At 46.4% G+C, this 16,721-nt stretch overlaps 1 protein-coding gene and 1 long non-coding RNA gene across 2 annotated transcripts in view; one reads left to right on the top strand and one right to left on the bottom strand.

The window, feature by feature from the left end:
* The window catches only part of GALNT18 (polypeptide N-acetylgalactosaminyltransferase 18), a 352,446-nt gene that overhangs the window by 248,565 nt on the left and 87,160 nt on the right, over positions 1 to 16,721 (bottom strand). The window lies entirely within an intron of this gene.
* LOC122231044 lies at positions 11,700 to 16,488 on the top strand. Its single transcript, XR_006208154.1, has 3 exons — positions 11,700 to 11,759; positions 12,427 to 12,618; positions 16,410 to 16,488. It is a non-coding gene; the product is annotated as an uncharacterized LOC122231044 (long non-coding RNA).

Consider the following 16,721-nt stretch of genomic DNA (forward strand, 5'->3'; position numbering starts at 1 on the left):
TCCCCATGTGAGTCTGGCTACTTGGATGAAAGGGAAAAAAACAGAGTTCCTGCTGCAGCCCTTTGTCTCAGTGGCCTGCCCCCACCAAGCCACCCAGGGTCCCCTCTTTTTACCCCTAGGATTCCTGCCCCAGCACTTGAGCTTCAAAACCTACTCAGCAGAAGGGTTGACACTATTTTAACCAAAGTGAGAACACTGATGACCATCTAAAATGAGCCTTGTAAGAAGAGGAAATCTGCAGTTTCCCATTATTACCAGTTTCAGCTAAAGGGGTGACATAACAATGGAGGGGTATAAGGCATCTGCTCTAAAGACTGTCTCCATCCAGCAATCCCCAAGGTGGCAGAGCCCCAAAGTTACCAGCAGAAGGGTGCCATCTTCAGACACAAAGCCAGGCTATGGAGAACTTCTCAGGAGCTGTGGGAATCCAGTTGATTTGGGGCTTGGCTGCGCAAGACCCAACCTATCTCCAAAGTGGGATCCCCTCTCATCAACCAGCCAAAAGCCCTTTCTCTACTGTTAGCCCAGTACAGACCCCAACTTCATTTCATGGCTGAAAAGCCAGTGGCGGGATAAGTAGTGTTTGTTATCTAACTAAATTGTAGTTTGTTATCTAACCAAATGATATGTGGATGAGAAAATTCTAACACAACTGTGGATCACTTCTGACAGCTTCGATTATGGTTTTGTTTAGTTAAGCACTTGTGCATTCTAATGAACTGTCTTATGGAATTATTAATTGGATCTGGGATTTCCAGGGCTTTTCCACTGCTCTGAATTCTTCCCAGTAGAGACAATGTGTCTGTGGTGTCTTGATTACAAAAGTTATTTTCCACTCAAAAATCCTGGGCCTAAGGCCTGGAACAAACCAGATCCCAGCATCTAAAGGTAGAGAGAGTAGTTCTTGGTCTTCCCACAAAGTTGAACACACAGAGGAGCAACTTCTTGAAAATACAAGGACACAGAATAAGATTGATTTGGGGGCATGATGGTCTGTGGCTTTTCATTAGGAAAAAAACTCCAGTCGAGAAGTAAGCCAGAACATGTAGATCAATTACTTGGGAGCTGAGTGTTAGTCATTTGGGATAAGGAGGGAGCGCTGGACCCATCAGCTTCTCTAAACACAGACCAGGAAAAACTGGAAGAGGCCCCAGGCCCATGTTCCTCAGAACATCCTGGTGCCTGCTCTCCCGGCTTTGGGGGCACCAGCACTATAGGGCTTCTTCTGTCCTGCTTCTTCTCTAAGGCCATTGCCGTAGCAGCTAAAAGGTTCTTCCAGCTTCCTTGATGAAACCAAACCCAGATCTGCTACTGGCAACAGAGGGTACACTCCACATAGAGAACAAAGAAGTCCCCTGGAGCTCACCCAGCATTGTCTCATGCAGTTGTAAGCTGTGGACACCTGGGGAAGCGGGGGGCGCTGCAATCCAGCTCACACCCCACATGTTCAGCCGAGGGCCCATGGGGCCCATGTCAGCCCCCAGAGTGTGTATCAGTCAGGGCTCCAGCAGAAGACTAGCCAAGAGAGTTTAATGAGGATATTTACAAAGGTAGGCAAGGTTGAGGGAAGTCGACAAGGGACAGAGACAGCCTGGGCTAGCAAGAAGGGGGGCCGTTACCATCACAGGCCTGACGGGGTTAGCAGAGGGTGTCCTCAGAGGGAGCAGCAGGAGTTGCAACTATGGGGTGAGTGGAAGAGCACAGACCTTGGACTCCCCGCGGGGACGAGGCTTGCAGACCAAATGGCCCAGCCTCTCACCCTCCATTCTATTGGGGCTGCCCACTGATCACCCCCGATCACCTCCTCCCTGGGAACCTGAGGCATGCAAGCCTGCATGGTGCAATCCACAGAGATCAGCCTCTTGGGACCCAGAGCAGCATGGAGACAGATGGGCAGTGAATGTGGAAAGGCAAAGGGGACTCATTCTCTGACTCTCACAATGGTCCCTATGGGCCTGATTGGTGCCAGGTTTTCAATCCCCACCTTCTCCTGGAGTGTGTGTGTGGGGGGCGAGGGCGGAAGTCTCTCATGGCTGGTCCCACTGCTACCACCACACTGCATGCCCTCTCCCCTTTCTGTGTGTCTCAGCCCCACCCCTCCTGGTCTGCAGGAGAAACCAGAGGAAGGAGGGGTGGTAACTCATCCATCAAAGTGCAATCAGGAAAATCTGGAGGCCCCTCTCCCTGGGACCATCTGCAGCCTAGGAACCTGCTCACCTCTGCCCACCTCACCCCCTAGAGGCACATAGAGTTTGTGGATAAGGATGGGTCCTGCCCTCTGTGCAAGGTAGATGGCAACTGTGCCCTGTGCGAGCCACGGGTAAACTTTAATATCCAAGGAAGGAATCTGGGGCATGACTCCCAGAAAAGTACTTGACAGGAGGCACCAAAGGTCACATCCAAAAGCAAGAGCCAGCAAGAACTGTGAGAAACATACCATCCTGTATTTCCTTGCTCTGCTGGCAGGCCCCCTGGAGAGAGGCCCTGGACCTCTTGGGTGATATTTCAACAAACACTCCTATACTGCTTATTATGTGCCCAACAGGCACTGTATGTTCTAAAAGATTTACAAAGATTTCCCCCACTTAATCCTTCCCCCTTCTGGAGGTGTGCATCCTAAGAGCTCTCCCTCATGCACTTCCTGCATGCCTACTTACTTCCATCTTGGAGGTCACCTGCCAGGGACCCAACCTGTGGCTCCTTCTTCAAAGTCAGAGAGGCCCTGAGTCATCTCTGAGATGACTAGGCTTGCTCAGATAACATCAGAGAGGGCTCTTCAGAGATGCCTTACACAGGTCAGGGAGGAGTGGGAAGCAGGCCGCTATCTGGGGGGCAGTTAGTGTGCATGGCTGGCAGGGGTGGGAGTGGGTATCCTCCCCTGAGCTCAGCAGCTAAAAGAGCAAATCTAGCTGGCTTGCCTGAGTTGGACTCTTATTCTACCACTTGTTCCCCATGTGATTGGAGGCAGATCTGTACCTCGGTTTTCTCATCTATCAAATGGAGAAGATAATTGTACATCCCTCGTAGTGTTCTTGTCCAGTCTGCCTTCTAGACTATTTTGCCACCGGCATACTTTATAAACATGAGAAAGTCATTTAGCCTCCTTGTGAATTACAATAGCCTTGTGAATTACAATAATCATAATAGATCCTGAACTCCTTTCATGTGTATATCTCCCTTAATACAAAAACTCTAGGAGGCAGGTCTTACTCTAACCTTCACGTTATAGATTAGGGAATTGACGCACACAGAAGCTAAGTAACTTGTCCCAAGTACAGAGGTAGCAGGAAGCTGGAGATCTGGTTTCAAAGCTGACCCTCTTAACTACTTTATACAATACCTCCCTGGGAAGGTTGGTAGGTGAGCCAGGATGCATGGCTGTGAACAACAGCACTGGCTCATAGAAGCAGAAAAGGAATTAATAAAAAGGCATTGGGGGGTTCATGGAATTGCCAGGAGAGGTAGACGACCAGGGTCTCAGTTATGTCACTAAGTACATCATCACAAGTCTTGTTTCAGCCCCCAGACCTGCCAACACCACTGATACTGGGCACTGCTACCTGTACTTCAGCCACCAGGACCCCAAGAACTTGCAGCTCTTTGACTCAAAGCCTGAGAATGTACACCCTAATGACGTAGGCCAAGCCATGGACTGGGGCCTATATACAAGGGAGGCAAATCACTTCTCTTGTGGGAGGCCATACTGATCAGTTTTAATTCCCACCAAGACTCAAAAGTAGAGAATTCCCCAAACATAAGTGGATTCAGATGCTGGATGGTCCAGAATGGCAAATATTCAACCAATGAGGAAACTGGACAGTGGGTTCTTTAAGGCTCTTTTCAGCAGCATGAGTCCATTCATTTTAACAAGCACATTGCAGTGGGGTGTATTATAATTCCCATTTATAACCCCATCTTCTCTATAAAAATATTAGGTGTTGTTATCCATTGCCATTGCCTTGCCATGCCCGCTCCATCCTATGGGAAAATACTTTTCCATTGTCATTGGACTTGAGCATGTACCTGGATTTGACCAATAGGATATGATGTAAACTATGCCCTAGCTGAAGTTTTGAGAGACATTACATGGCTTTGGAGGACTCTCGCTTCTTTTTTCTTCCAGGAAAATGGCATGTTCCACATGGGGGTTTTTCCTTCAGCCAGTGCCTCAGAGTGGGAAGACGCACGGAACAGAACCTAGCAGAGCTCTGTAGCAACCACAACTGACTTACACAGCCTAACATTAATAGAGTAAGAAAAAAAAATGTTTCTTGTTCTAAGTCACTGATGTGGGGAGGCTGCTTGTTACAAAACTGTCTGATACATGTATACTGCAAATCACTCCACACCACTGACTACTAAACAAAGGGAATACATAAATAAATAGGACCCAGTCTCTGCCTTTGTGACACTCTCCAGTCAGAACTGGCACAAAGAGGAGAAATGTTTCAAGGGAGGCATAAACACAAGCCCTAGGGAGCACTAGGAGAGGGGACAGAGATTCTGCCTGGTGCTTCCAAGAAAGCTTCCCAGAGGATATGAAACTTGAACTGGATCTTGATGGTTAAGGCAGTGTGATCTATCAGAGAAGGTTGAAGAGGAGAGGGGAGGGGATTTCATGCAGAAGAAAATATATGAAAATTCAGAGGCATAAGAAAAAACCCCGATACATTTATACATACAAGAATATATTCTGGAGTTGCCGGAGTTCAGGCAAGTGAGGAGGAGAAGTGGAAGGAAAAACAGCCAAATGGAGAAGCTGATTTCAAATGGCCCAGAATGCCACTCCAGCAGGTTTCAACATCATACTCAAGACAACCCGGAATCACTGAAAGTTTCTAGATCTCGATTTTAGAAAAAGCACCATAAATGCAAAAATTCTCAGTAAGATACTAGCAAATCGAATTCAACAGCATATAAAAAGAATTATTTACCATCATCATGTGGGATTCATTCCTGGGATGCAGGGCTGGTTCAACATTCGTAAATCAATCAATATGATACATCACATTAATAAAGGAAAAGATAAGAACCATATGATCCTGGATCATATGATCATATCGATCATATGATCGATGCAGAAAAAGCATTTGACAAAATTCAGCATCCTTTCTTAATAAAAACCCTCAAGAAAGTCGGCATAGAAGGAACATAGTTAAACATCATAAAAGCCATTTATGAAAAGCCCACAGCTAATATCATGCTCAATGGGGAAAAACTGAGAGCTTTTTCCCTGAGATCAGGAACACGACAGGGATGTCCACTCTCACCGCTGCTGTTCAACATAGTGTTGGAAGTTCTAGCATCAGCAATCAGACAACAACAGGAAATCAAAGGCATCAAAATTGGCAAAGATGAAGTTAAGCGTTCACTTTTTGCAGATGACACGATATTATACATGGAAAATCCGACAGACTCCACCAAAAGTCTGCTAGAACTGATACATGAATTCAGCAAAGTTGCAGGATACAAAATCAATGTACAGAAATCAGTTGCATTCTTATACACTAATAATGAAGCAACAGAAAGACTAATAAAGAAACTGATCCCATTCACAATTGCACCAAGAAGCATAAAATACCTAGGAATAAATCTAACCAAAGATGTAAAAGATCTGTATGCTGAAAACTATAGAAAGCTTATGAAGGAAATTGAAGAAGATATAAAGAAATAGAAAAACATTCCGTGCTCATGGGTTGGAAGAATAAAAAATGTCAATACTACCCAAAGCTATCTACACATTCAATGCAATCCCAATCAAAATTGCACCAGCATTCTTCTCAAAGCTAGAACAAGCAATCCTAAAATTCATATGGAACCACAAAAGGCCCCGAATAGCCAAAGTAATTTTGAAGAAGACCAAAGCAGGAGGCATCACAATCCCAGATTTTAGCCTCTACTACAAAGCTGTAATCATCAAGACAGCATGGTATTGGCACAAAAACAGACACATCGACCAACGGAATAGAATAGAAACCCCAGAACTAGACCCACAAAAGTATGGCCAACTAATCTTTGACAAAACAGGAAAGAATATCCAATGGAAAAAAAGACAGTCTCTTTAACAAATGGTGCTGGGAGAACTGGACAGCAACATGCAGAAGGTTGAAACTAGACCACTTTCTCACACCATTCACAAAAATAAACTCAAAATGGATAAAGGACCTGAATGTGAGACCATTAAAACCCTAGAGGAGAAAGCAGGAAAAGACCTCTCTGACCTCAGCCATAGCAATTTCTTTTTTTTTAAATTTTTTTTTCCAACGTTTTTTATTTATTTTTGGGACAGAGAGAGACAGAGCATGAACGGGGGAGGGGCAGAGAGAGAGGGAGACACAGAATCCGAAACAGGCTCCAGGCTCCGAGCCATCGGCCCAGAGCCCGATGCGGGGCTCGAACTCATGGACCGCGAGATCGTGACCTGGCTGAAGTCGGACGCTTAACCGACTGCGCCACCCAGGCGCCCCAGCCATAGCAATTTCTTACTTGACACATCCCCAAAGGCAAGGGAATTAATAGCAAAAATGAACTATTGGGACCTCATGAAAATAAAAAGCTTCTGCACAGCAAAGGAAACAATCAACAAAACTAAAAGGCAACCAACGGAATGGGAAAAGATATTTGCAAATGACATATTGGACAAAGGGCTAGTATCCAAAATCTATAAAGAGCTCACCAAACTCCACACCTGAAAACAAATAACCCAGTGAAGAAATGGGCAGAAAACATGAATAGACACTTCTCTAAAGAAGACATCCAGATGGCCAACAGGCACATGAAAACATGCTCAACGCCACTCCTCATCGGGGAAATACAAACCAAAACCACACTCAGATATCACCTCACGCCAGTCAGAGTGGCCAAAATGAACAAATCAGGAGACTATAGATGCTGGAGAGGATGTGGAGAAACAGGAACCCTCTTCCACTATTGGTGGGAATACAAATTGGTGCAGCTGCTCTGGAAAACAGTGTGGAGGTTCCTCAAAAAATTAAAAATAGACCTACCCTATGACCCAGCAGTAGCACTGCTAGGAATTTACCCAAGGGATACAGGAGTACTGATGCATAGGGGCACTTGTACCCCAATGTTTATAGCAGCACTCTCAACAATAGCTAAATTATGGAAAGAGCCTAAATGTCCATCAACTGATGAATGGATAAAGAAATTGTGGTTTATATACACAATGGAGTACTACATGGCAATGAGAATGAACGAAATATGGCCCTGTAGCAACGTGGATGGAACTGGAGAGTGTGATGCTAAGTGAAATAAGCCATACAGAGAAAGATACCATATGTTTTCACTCTTATGTGGATCCTGAGAAATTTAACAGAAACCCATGGGGGAGGGGAAGGAAAAAAAAAAAAGAGGTTAGAGTGGGAGAGAGCCAAAGCATAAGAGACTCTTAAAACCTGAGAACAAACTGAGGGTTGATGGGGGGTCGGAGGGAGGGGAGGGTGGGTGATGGGTATTGAAGAGGGCATCTTTTGGGATAAGCCCTGGGTGCTGTACGGAAACCAATTGACAATAAATTTCATATATTAAAAAAAAAATAAATAAATAAAATAAATAAAGTAGGATTCTGAGGGAAAAAAAGAAAAAGAAATAAAAAGAAAAAAAAGAGAAAAAAAGAAAAAAAAAAGAAAAAGAAAAAGCACCATAAAAGTAACAGAGTGGAGGATGAGTAAGAAGCAGAGAACACAGTGAATAAGCAGGTTGTTAGATTAAAACTAGCTCCAAATAGGGGCCCCTGGGTGGCTCAATCGGTTAAGCATCTGACTTTGTCTCGTGGTTCATGGGTTTGAGCCCCACATTGGGCTCTGTGCTCACAGCTTAGAGCCTCAAGCCTGCTTCAGATTCTCTGTCTCCTTCTCTCTCTGCCACTCCTCCACCCACATTGCCTCTCTCTCTTCCTCTTTCTCTCAAAAATAAACATTTTTTAAAAAATTTAAATAAGATACAATACGAAAAAAACAAAACCAGTGCCAGATAATAAGATCCTAAACTGAAAATGTTCACAAAACATTTCAGAGGTGAAATCAGTAAGACTTGGTTGGATAAGAGATGAGAATGAAAAAATGAGAGATGACACAAAATGTTACCTTATAGATTTAATCACTAAATGAGTGGTGGAATTGTTCGTGGATATGGGGGAAGCAGACAGCAGGGACAGGCTTGGGAACAGCTGATACTTTTGTGTTGAACATATCACATTTGAGCTGTCCTGGAGACAAACCTATGGAAGTGTCCAGTTGGCACTTGAAAGATATGGAAGAAATTCCCAACTGCCTGGAGTTGGAGAAGTGTTTGGGCAAAGTCCTGGAATCAATGTTGGCACTTGCACTGAGACCACAAGGTGTTCACTGAAGGAACAGGATGTTGAAAGAGGGAAAAAAGAGAAGGCTGGCATTCTAGGCAGAGGATCAAGCCTGTATAAAGGCACAAAGCTATGATGTAATCAGAGAAAAGCAAGTAATTGAATGTGGTTGATGGAAGGGAAGACGATATATTGTGGCTTCCCTACATGACATTTTCCCACAATCCGTGGCACTGGTCATAGACCGATAATATCTGTGGGTAAAGGAGTGTTTGTGTGGAAGTGACATAGTGTTACTTTGTGAATAAATCAGCAAATTCTTAAAAGTAGACTCTTGGGGGGCGCCTGGGTGGCGCAGTCGGTTAGGCATCCAACTTCAGCCAGGTCACAATCTCGCGGTCCGTGAGTTCGAGCCCCGCGTCGGGCTCTGGGCTGATGGCTCGGAGCCTGTTTCGGATTCTGTGTCTCCCTCTCTCTCTGCCCCTCCCCCGTTCATGCTCTGTCTCTCTCTGTCCCAACAATAAATAAAAAACGTAAAAAAAAAAAAAAAAAAAAAAAGTAGACTCTTGGGATCCTTGATGTTCCTTTATGAACTCAACTGTTGGTCCATTTCTGGCATTAATGGATACTTCCTTCTCTTATGGTCCTTCTGCTATAAAAGTCAGAATATGTCTAGTTAATCACAGAAGTAAAAAATGCCGTATCATTCTTCCTTTTAAAAATATAGTGGGGGTGCCTGGGTGGCTCAGTTGGTTAAGTGTCTGACTTTAGCTCAGGTCATGATCTCCCAGTCCGTGAGTTCAAGCCCCGCATCAGGCCCTGTGCTGACAGCTCACAGTCTGGAGCCTGCTTCAGATTCTGTCTCCCTGTCTCTCTGCCCCTCCCCTGCTCATGCTCTGTCTCTCTCACTCTCAAAATGAATAAGTGTCAAAAATTTTTTTAAAAAAATAAAAATATAGTGTATTTGTCAGTACAGACTGGGTTAGATTGCAGGAACAAAAACGCCCAAAATATCAGTGGCTTATACAACAAAGGTGTATTTTTCGCCCATGCAAAAAATGCCCATGCCCATTTTTCGTCCACCAAGAGTCAACCAGGAGTCCTGCTCCTGTGTTGTCACTGCCATCCTTATACTGGGATCCAGGCTGATGGGGCACCTGTACCACTGATCCTTGTGCCCATGGCACAGAGGAAAAGAGAACAAGGTGAAGCATACACTGGCCCTTAAAGCTTCTACCTGGAAATGACATATGTCACTTCTGCTCACATTTTCTTGGCCAAAGTAAGTTGCACAGCCAAGCCTGGCATCCAGAGGCAGTGGGAAAGTATAACCCTCCCCCAGGCACATACCAGATCTCACTGAACAGCAACACAGTCTATGACATACCACACTCATCTGGCTAGCTTCTTCAAAGTCTCTGATAGACTACAGAGACTATCACCTAGACTACAACAATTCTCCTTTTATGTAGACACCTCCTTCAGGAAAGGAAATAATAGAGATTATATTTTCATATATGCATCTCTTTAGACCTTGGCATCAGATTACCAGTGACCTTCACATTCCCAGACAAGAACATCCCAAGTTTATGCCTGTCCTCCCTGCACTGTGGTCTTTCCAAAAGTCGTAATTATCTTGGAGATGCCCCCAACCCTGGACTAAGAATGGAGCCAAGAATCATCTGCTTCTGCTTCTACTCTGGCTTTTGTCTGCATAAAGAAAAAAGAAAACCTGGCACAGACCCTGTATTCACTATCGGAGGCATTTTTAGACCAATGTCACCTATTGGTCTGCTGCTGGGTTGGGGATTTCTTGCTATGACTGCAGATAACTTGTTTGCCTTTCAAGTGTCTAGTCTGATGCAGTCAACTCATCCCGGTACCAAGCAGGAACAATAATTATTATTCCTATGCAGCTCTGCAATTAACCAGCTTTTCCTGAGTGAATGTCCACAGGAGCTTCATTGAACAGAACTGTAAACAGATGCCACAGAGTCCTGCCTCCACCACCCCAGTTCACCAATGAGAGGAGTCAGGCCAGGAGCAATAGGCTATTAGACATTCAAATGCCTCCAAGATTGATTGATTGATTGATTGATTATTTATTTATTTATTTATTTATTTATAAACGTTAGGTCTAACATTATTTAGAAAACCAAATTTTATTGTCTCCATTCTGCTTCCTGGAACAGAGCTTTCTAGGTAACAAATTCCTGCCCCTTAATCGGACACAACCCCACCAAGTCAGGCATCTGCAATGGGCTATTTTCCTGTTTACTGACTGGTAGACATGAATTACTATCTATTTGCTTTAACTGTAAGTGGTAAGAGCCTGTCAAACCCAGGTACCCTGGCGAAGACAGACAGCAGAGTCCCTGTTGTTACCCCTGCCCAAATCTCTGACCTCTCAAGATACCAGGCAGGCAGGTGGCTGGCTATTTACCAGGCACCTCCTATACGCCAGACATTGTGTGAAGCACTTTGCATGGGTTATCTCATTTAACCCTCAAGGCAACCCCATTGGGAGGTCCTATGATTACCCTATTTTACAGAGGAGAAAAGCGAGATTTAGAAAATGTTAAAGAAAAACTCTAAAGAGTAGGTGGCATATGCACTGAGTCTTAGAGGATAATTAGGAACTAGCCCGAGGTTTAAAGAGAGGAAGGCCACCCAAGCAAACTGAACAGCACAGAAAAAGACATGAAATGAGGGGGGCGCCTGGGTGGCTCAGTTGCTTGGGCATCCAACTTTAGCTCAGGTCATGATCTCACAGTCTGTGGGTTCGAGCCCTGCGTTGGGCTCTGTGCTGACAGCTCAGAGCCTGGAGCCTGCTTCGGATTCTGTGTCTCCCTCTCTCTGTCCCTTCCCCTCTCATGCCTCTGTCTCTGTCTCAAAAGTAAATGAACGTTAAACAAAAATAAAAAAAATTTTAAAAAAGACATGAAATGAGGAAGAATACTGTGTTTTCAGGGAAGAGTACGAACCAGAATGACTGGAACACAAGGTGCTTGGGTAGAATTGTCTATAAATACAGAGAAGGTTATTCAGGGCCAAATTATGAAAGGACTCAAAGGTTATGCTGAAGAATGCTCAAATGCCTTTACTTTAGGGACTGGTCAAGCAACAGAGGAGGGAATTGGGCTAGTATAAAATGGTAAAGAGTGGTAAGGACTGTGGCAAACTGGAAGCCATACACCTTTCAGATGGAAAGGCATTAAAATTCTTTATTGTTTTTAAGTGTGAGTTGAATTTGGCCCTTGGGGCATGAGCCTGCAAACTCTATTAGGCAGTGAGAAACTCACAAAGGGATTCATCCGGGAATGACACAGTTGGATCTCTTATCTTGAAGAGCTCCCTCTGACAAGAGTGTGGGTGACAGGCTCTGTGGGGGCAAGACTGAGGACAAAGAAAAGGTGCAGAAGAGCAGCAGGAGATGATGGTAGGTGAGCCCTGGGGGGTGGCAGTAGGTAGAAAAAGGTAAAGGATTCAAGACGGAAATATTAAGGAGGAAGAAACTTGGCAGTACTTGAAGGCAAACAGGATGTGAGGGAGGAAACGCATGGGGCTTTCAAAGATAACCATGTTTCTGGTGCAGCACAGGGGACAAAGACTGGTGATAAACCCAGGGGTTGGGGGAGTGGAAGATAATGAGAGTCATTTCAGAAAAGCTGACGGGCAAAGCTTTGATGTCTCTGCCACCAAGAGGCCCACAGGGTTGGTATGGGTCTTGGCTAAGACTCCTTGCTATTTCCATGGCTGGATGGCTGATGGGCCTACCCATACCATGCTCGTCAGTCCCTGCAGGGATAGCTTCTCCTGGATTGTAGGGGCACCCACAGTTCCAGGAGGCCCTAAGACTGCTGCCTGCCCCACTGCTGCACCAGGATACCTACAGGCGGACACATACGCTCGTCAGATACCAGGTGTGATGGTGAATTTTACATATCAAGTTGATTAGACCATGGTACCCAGATATCTGCTCAAACATTATTCTGGGTGTGTCTGTGAGGATGGTTTTGAATGGTAGATGAGCAAGACAGATTGCCCTCCCCATTGTGGGTGGCCGTCATCCAGTGAGTTGAACAAAAAGGCCGACTCTCCCACAGGTTACAGGGAATTCCTCCCACTTGACTGTTCTAGCTGGAACATCAGTCTTTCCTGGCTTTGGACTGGAACTGAAACATTGACTCTTCCTGGCCCTCAAGCCTGCTGGGATTTGGACTGGAACTACGTCACCAGCTCTCCTGGGTCTCCAGCTTGCTGACTGGATCTGGGGATTTCTTAGCCTCCGTAATCATGTGAGCCAACTCCTTATAAAAAAAATCTTTCTCTCCATATATATGTATATATGTATATGTATATATATATATATATATATATATATATATACACACCTCCTGTTGGTTCTGTTTCTCTGGAGAACCCTGACAAATACACCAGGTCAAAAATACACCAGCATAGCTCCATGAACAGACTACTGTGTCTGGTTCTCTGAATGGGTCTGGTTCTCTCACGCACATGGAAAATGTCCTCAGCAGGATAATGTAAAGCAAGGTCAGGAGAGGGAGTTCCCCACAGTGCTGGTGGCTTTTCACAGCAAATTTATTTAAACCTCACAAGAGGCCAAAGAGACAGTCATGAATATCCTTGCTTTACTGGCAAGAAAACAGGCCCACGCTTTGACCTGGGTCACACAGCTAGCCCAGATGAAAATGTAAATCAATCCTCCTGTGTCTCAGTGCCCCCTACTCTGCCTGCCTGGCTAAGTTCCTCCTCTAAGGACAGGAGAAGAGTCATTGGTGCAGAGAGGATGGACTTAACCATACCCTGAAAACTCTGGTGAGTGTAGGCCAGTCCCAACGTCCACAGGTGTTGACCCTTGAGGAGAAGTGAGCAGCTGAGTGTGGGCTCACTGAGGGATGAGATCTGACATGTGAAGGTTCCTCCAACACAGGCACAACTGAGCCACACCAGCCTGGGATTCCTCCCAGAACTAGCCTCTCTGGAAGGGGCCCAGCCTGCCCTTAGGCTTGGTATCTCTGTCATCCAAGAGGCCCTGGTTCCAAAACACGTGCCTCCTGTCCCAGAACTGGCTGGGCAACCAGGGCACAGAGTTGTTAGCTTTGCCCCCAGTTTGTGCTGAGCAAATCAATCTAAGTCATCCAGGAAGGGATTTAGCTGTGGGCTAAACTTACGGATGTGGGCGGCAATCTCCTCTAACAGCTTGACCTGTTCTGACTAAACATGATCCGCATGTGTCTGTGTGTGAGAGAGAGTATGTGTGTGTGTGAGAGTACGTGTGTATGTGAGAGGGCATATGTATGAAAGACTGCGTGTGTCTGAGAGACTGTATACAGGTGTGCGTCTGTATATGAGTGTGTATGTATGTGTAAGTGTGAGTGTGTTTGCTATGTGTCTAACCATGTATCTGTGAGAGCATGTATGTGAGAGAATGTGTATATATGAGAGAGTATGTGTGTGTCTGTGTGAGTGTATGTGAGTGTGTATGCGGGAGAGTGTGTGTTTGAGAGCATGTTTGTGTGTGTCTGTGTGTGAGAGTGTCTTCTATGTGTCTAAATGTGTGTGTGACTGCACATGGGTGTGTGCTTGTGTATGAGCATGTGTGTAACTCTTCTTGGTTTTCACACCCAATGTGTATTCTTCTACAGAAACGTTCCTGCACCTTCCAGAACATCTTCTGAGTCCAGCCCTTGGCATTACGGGACTCTTGGGCAGGGCAGCTGGGAAATGGCTCAGGTGCCCAGCTCTACTAAATCCCACTGGCGTGGCTTTTCCTGGAGCCAAGGCCATCATCACTCTCTAGGCTGGTGGGCCGGGCCTGCACCACCCCTCCTGGCACAGACTCATTCCCATGCACAGGCTTGCAATGCCCCTCAGAGCAAGGCAGGGCAGCCAGAGAGGAGAAGGCTGGAGAGATCAAATTCCAGTCCTAACATGGGCAGGGAGGGGAATTAGCTCCCTGTCATCTTTAACACACACTCCATAACTTAAGGCAAGTTTTAAATGAAGTAGACAAATGCCTTCCCTCCACTGTAAACAGGAAGGCAGTTTTCCTCCCTGGCTGCTGACAGGGCCTTATCTCTACCTCCCGGAGAGGCCTCAAGGGGTGGGCTGTCTCAGCAATATCTGGGCAATGTGAACTGAACTCACATCCAAACACCACTCTGAGCACACGCACTCAACATGCTAATGGGCAACACAGGCCCATTAGCTTTGCTATCCAGAGTGCCTTTTGCAGTTAACCCTTCTGGAAGCCAACCTGATAAAAAACAGGTGTGCTGCAGGCACCCTACTGAGGAAAAGGAGAAGCAGACGATGGACCAGTTGTGGAGATGTCCCAGGCCACACAGAGCTGGGTTTGAGACAGAGCTGCTGACCACCATTCTGTGCTGCCTACCACCTGCACTAAACCGCCTGTGGGAACCGTTCGCAACCCAGGGCCACGCTGGTCAGCTGTGCCAGCCCACGGAGAGCACGAGAGCTCTTGTCAACCAATACTACAGGTCAAGGGTCCACTGGATGCTGGCTGGAAGCTCAGCCTAACGCTGCCAGCTCCAAGTTCCCAGCAAAAGCCCCGGTGGGACCAATGATATGGAAGGGGGCAGAGCCAGGGAGGTGAGGCCAAGTGGCAGAGAGGTTAAGAGCACTTCTGGGGCCTTGGGAAGTGAGGGCAGGGACAACGCACTCACTGAGGACAGCATCATGATGCCCATATCCACCCCCCAGCTGCACATACTCTGAGAACATGTCTGGGCTTCCTCTCATACGTAGGCCCTTGCCTGAGGCTTCCCACTGTACCTCTCACACCTCCTGAGCACCTGCTAGGGCAGAAAGAGGAAAACAGTACACGGGTATTTGTCTCAAGTATCTATAAACCTATAGTTTTGTCTCAAGTATGTATAAACCTAAAGACCAGGGAGGCTGCAAGCCAATCACAGCTGCTCATGAGTAACTGAGGCAGCACCGTGCATGTGCTTTGAGCAAACCCTGCAGGAAGCCCCACCTAAAGGGCTCTGAGAGTCCTGCTCGGCATCATGACCATGCGGGAGAGGCTTGGAAATCATGCTGGCTGTGCCACCACTGCCCAACCCCCCTCGTCCCGCCCCAGCCCTGAGTGCCCTTGCAGGAAGAAGCTCCCGCCAGCCTGTGCACACCTGCACAGGGGTGTGTGTAAATGCAATCATAACACTGCTGCCTCCTTTGCTCACCCAAGATTTGCACTCCCTCCCAAGATCCTGCTCTCCACCCTTGTCTGCCAGGCTCTGTGCCCAGGCAGGAGGCCCCTGCCTGTGGCATCATTCAGCCTCCCTTGGTAGAGCTTAGCCAATGGGAGGCATCAGCATGTCAGAGAGTAGAAGGAGAGTGGTCAGATTTCTTCCCCTCCTGAAGTACTTCAGGGCCACCTCTCTGGCGGTGGCTGTGTCCTGTGACTACAGCTCCTACCAGGCAGCATCACTTCCAAGGCCCTGGTCACACTACTTCTCCTCCTGTCCCATCAGCCTTAGGTACGGAAGAGCTTCCTCTCATCATGAGTGTCAACGTGTCACCATGCCCTGCTCACACTTTAAACTCTGTCCTTACCTCCTCATTAAGGCCTGTGCATGTGAACCACTGGGGTAAGTCCTGCTTTGCGTCAGGTCCCTTCTGATAGGTATGAATGTGTGTGTGTCTATATGTATGCATGCACATGGAGGGGGGTACAGGCAGGGTATATACACATCCAGCTGTGTGTGCACATCCTGACATACACACATGACACAGCTTTCCTCTGAACTTCCACGGTTGATGGAAGGAAGCCATCTTTGGGCATCCATGTCTGCATCCCAGAATACTTACTCCCATCCTGACCCCATTTTGAAACGTTTAGTCTGGGTCTCTGCCTGACCCCACAGCTTGATGGTAAATTCCTTGAAGGCAAGGCAAGAAGGGGGTTGTTGGAGAAAGGAGGAAGGAGGAAGGGAGGGGAGAGGAACAGAAAAAAAAAAGATGACTATCATTCATTGAGTTCCTGAGATGGAACCATTTCTCTATTCTAAAAACCATGTAGATAATCAGTCTCATTTTACAGGTGGGAAACCCTGGCTCAGAGACTTTGGGTAACAATTCCAAAGGCACACAGTTAACGAGCAGTGGAGAGGCACTCAACCACAGGTAAGTCGGGGTCCTGGCCCCTTCCAGTCCACCCTGCTGTTTCTTTGTCTCCCCCACCAGGAGCACACTGATAGCCACATAGTAGGGGCTCAAATGATGCTTGTAAAGTGGAACTGAAGCTGAGAAGGAAATCCAATGACAAGCTTTCATCCAAAGAGAAAGCTCACCAGTCATGAAGAGAGCCAAAGTGCTCAAGGCCTTTGAGCTCAGATCATCCCGAACAACACAA

Source organism: Panthera tigris, chromosome D1, assembly GCF_018350195.1.
Source record: "Panthera tigris isolate Pti1 chromosome D1, P.tigris_Pti1_mat1.1, whole genome shotgun sequence".
In the NCBI taxonomy this organism is placed as follows: Eukaryota; Metazoa; Chordata; class Mammalia; order Carnivora; family Felidae; genus Panthera; species Panthera tigris.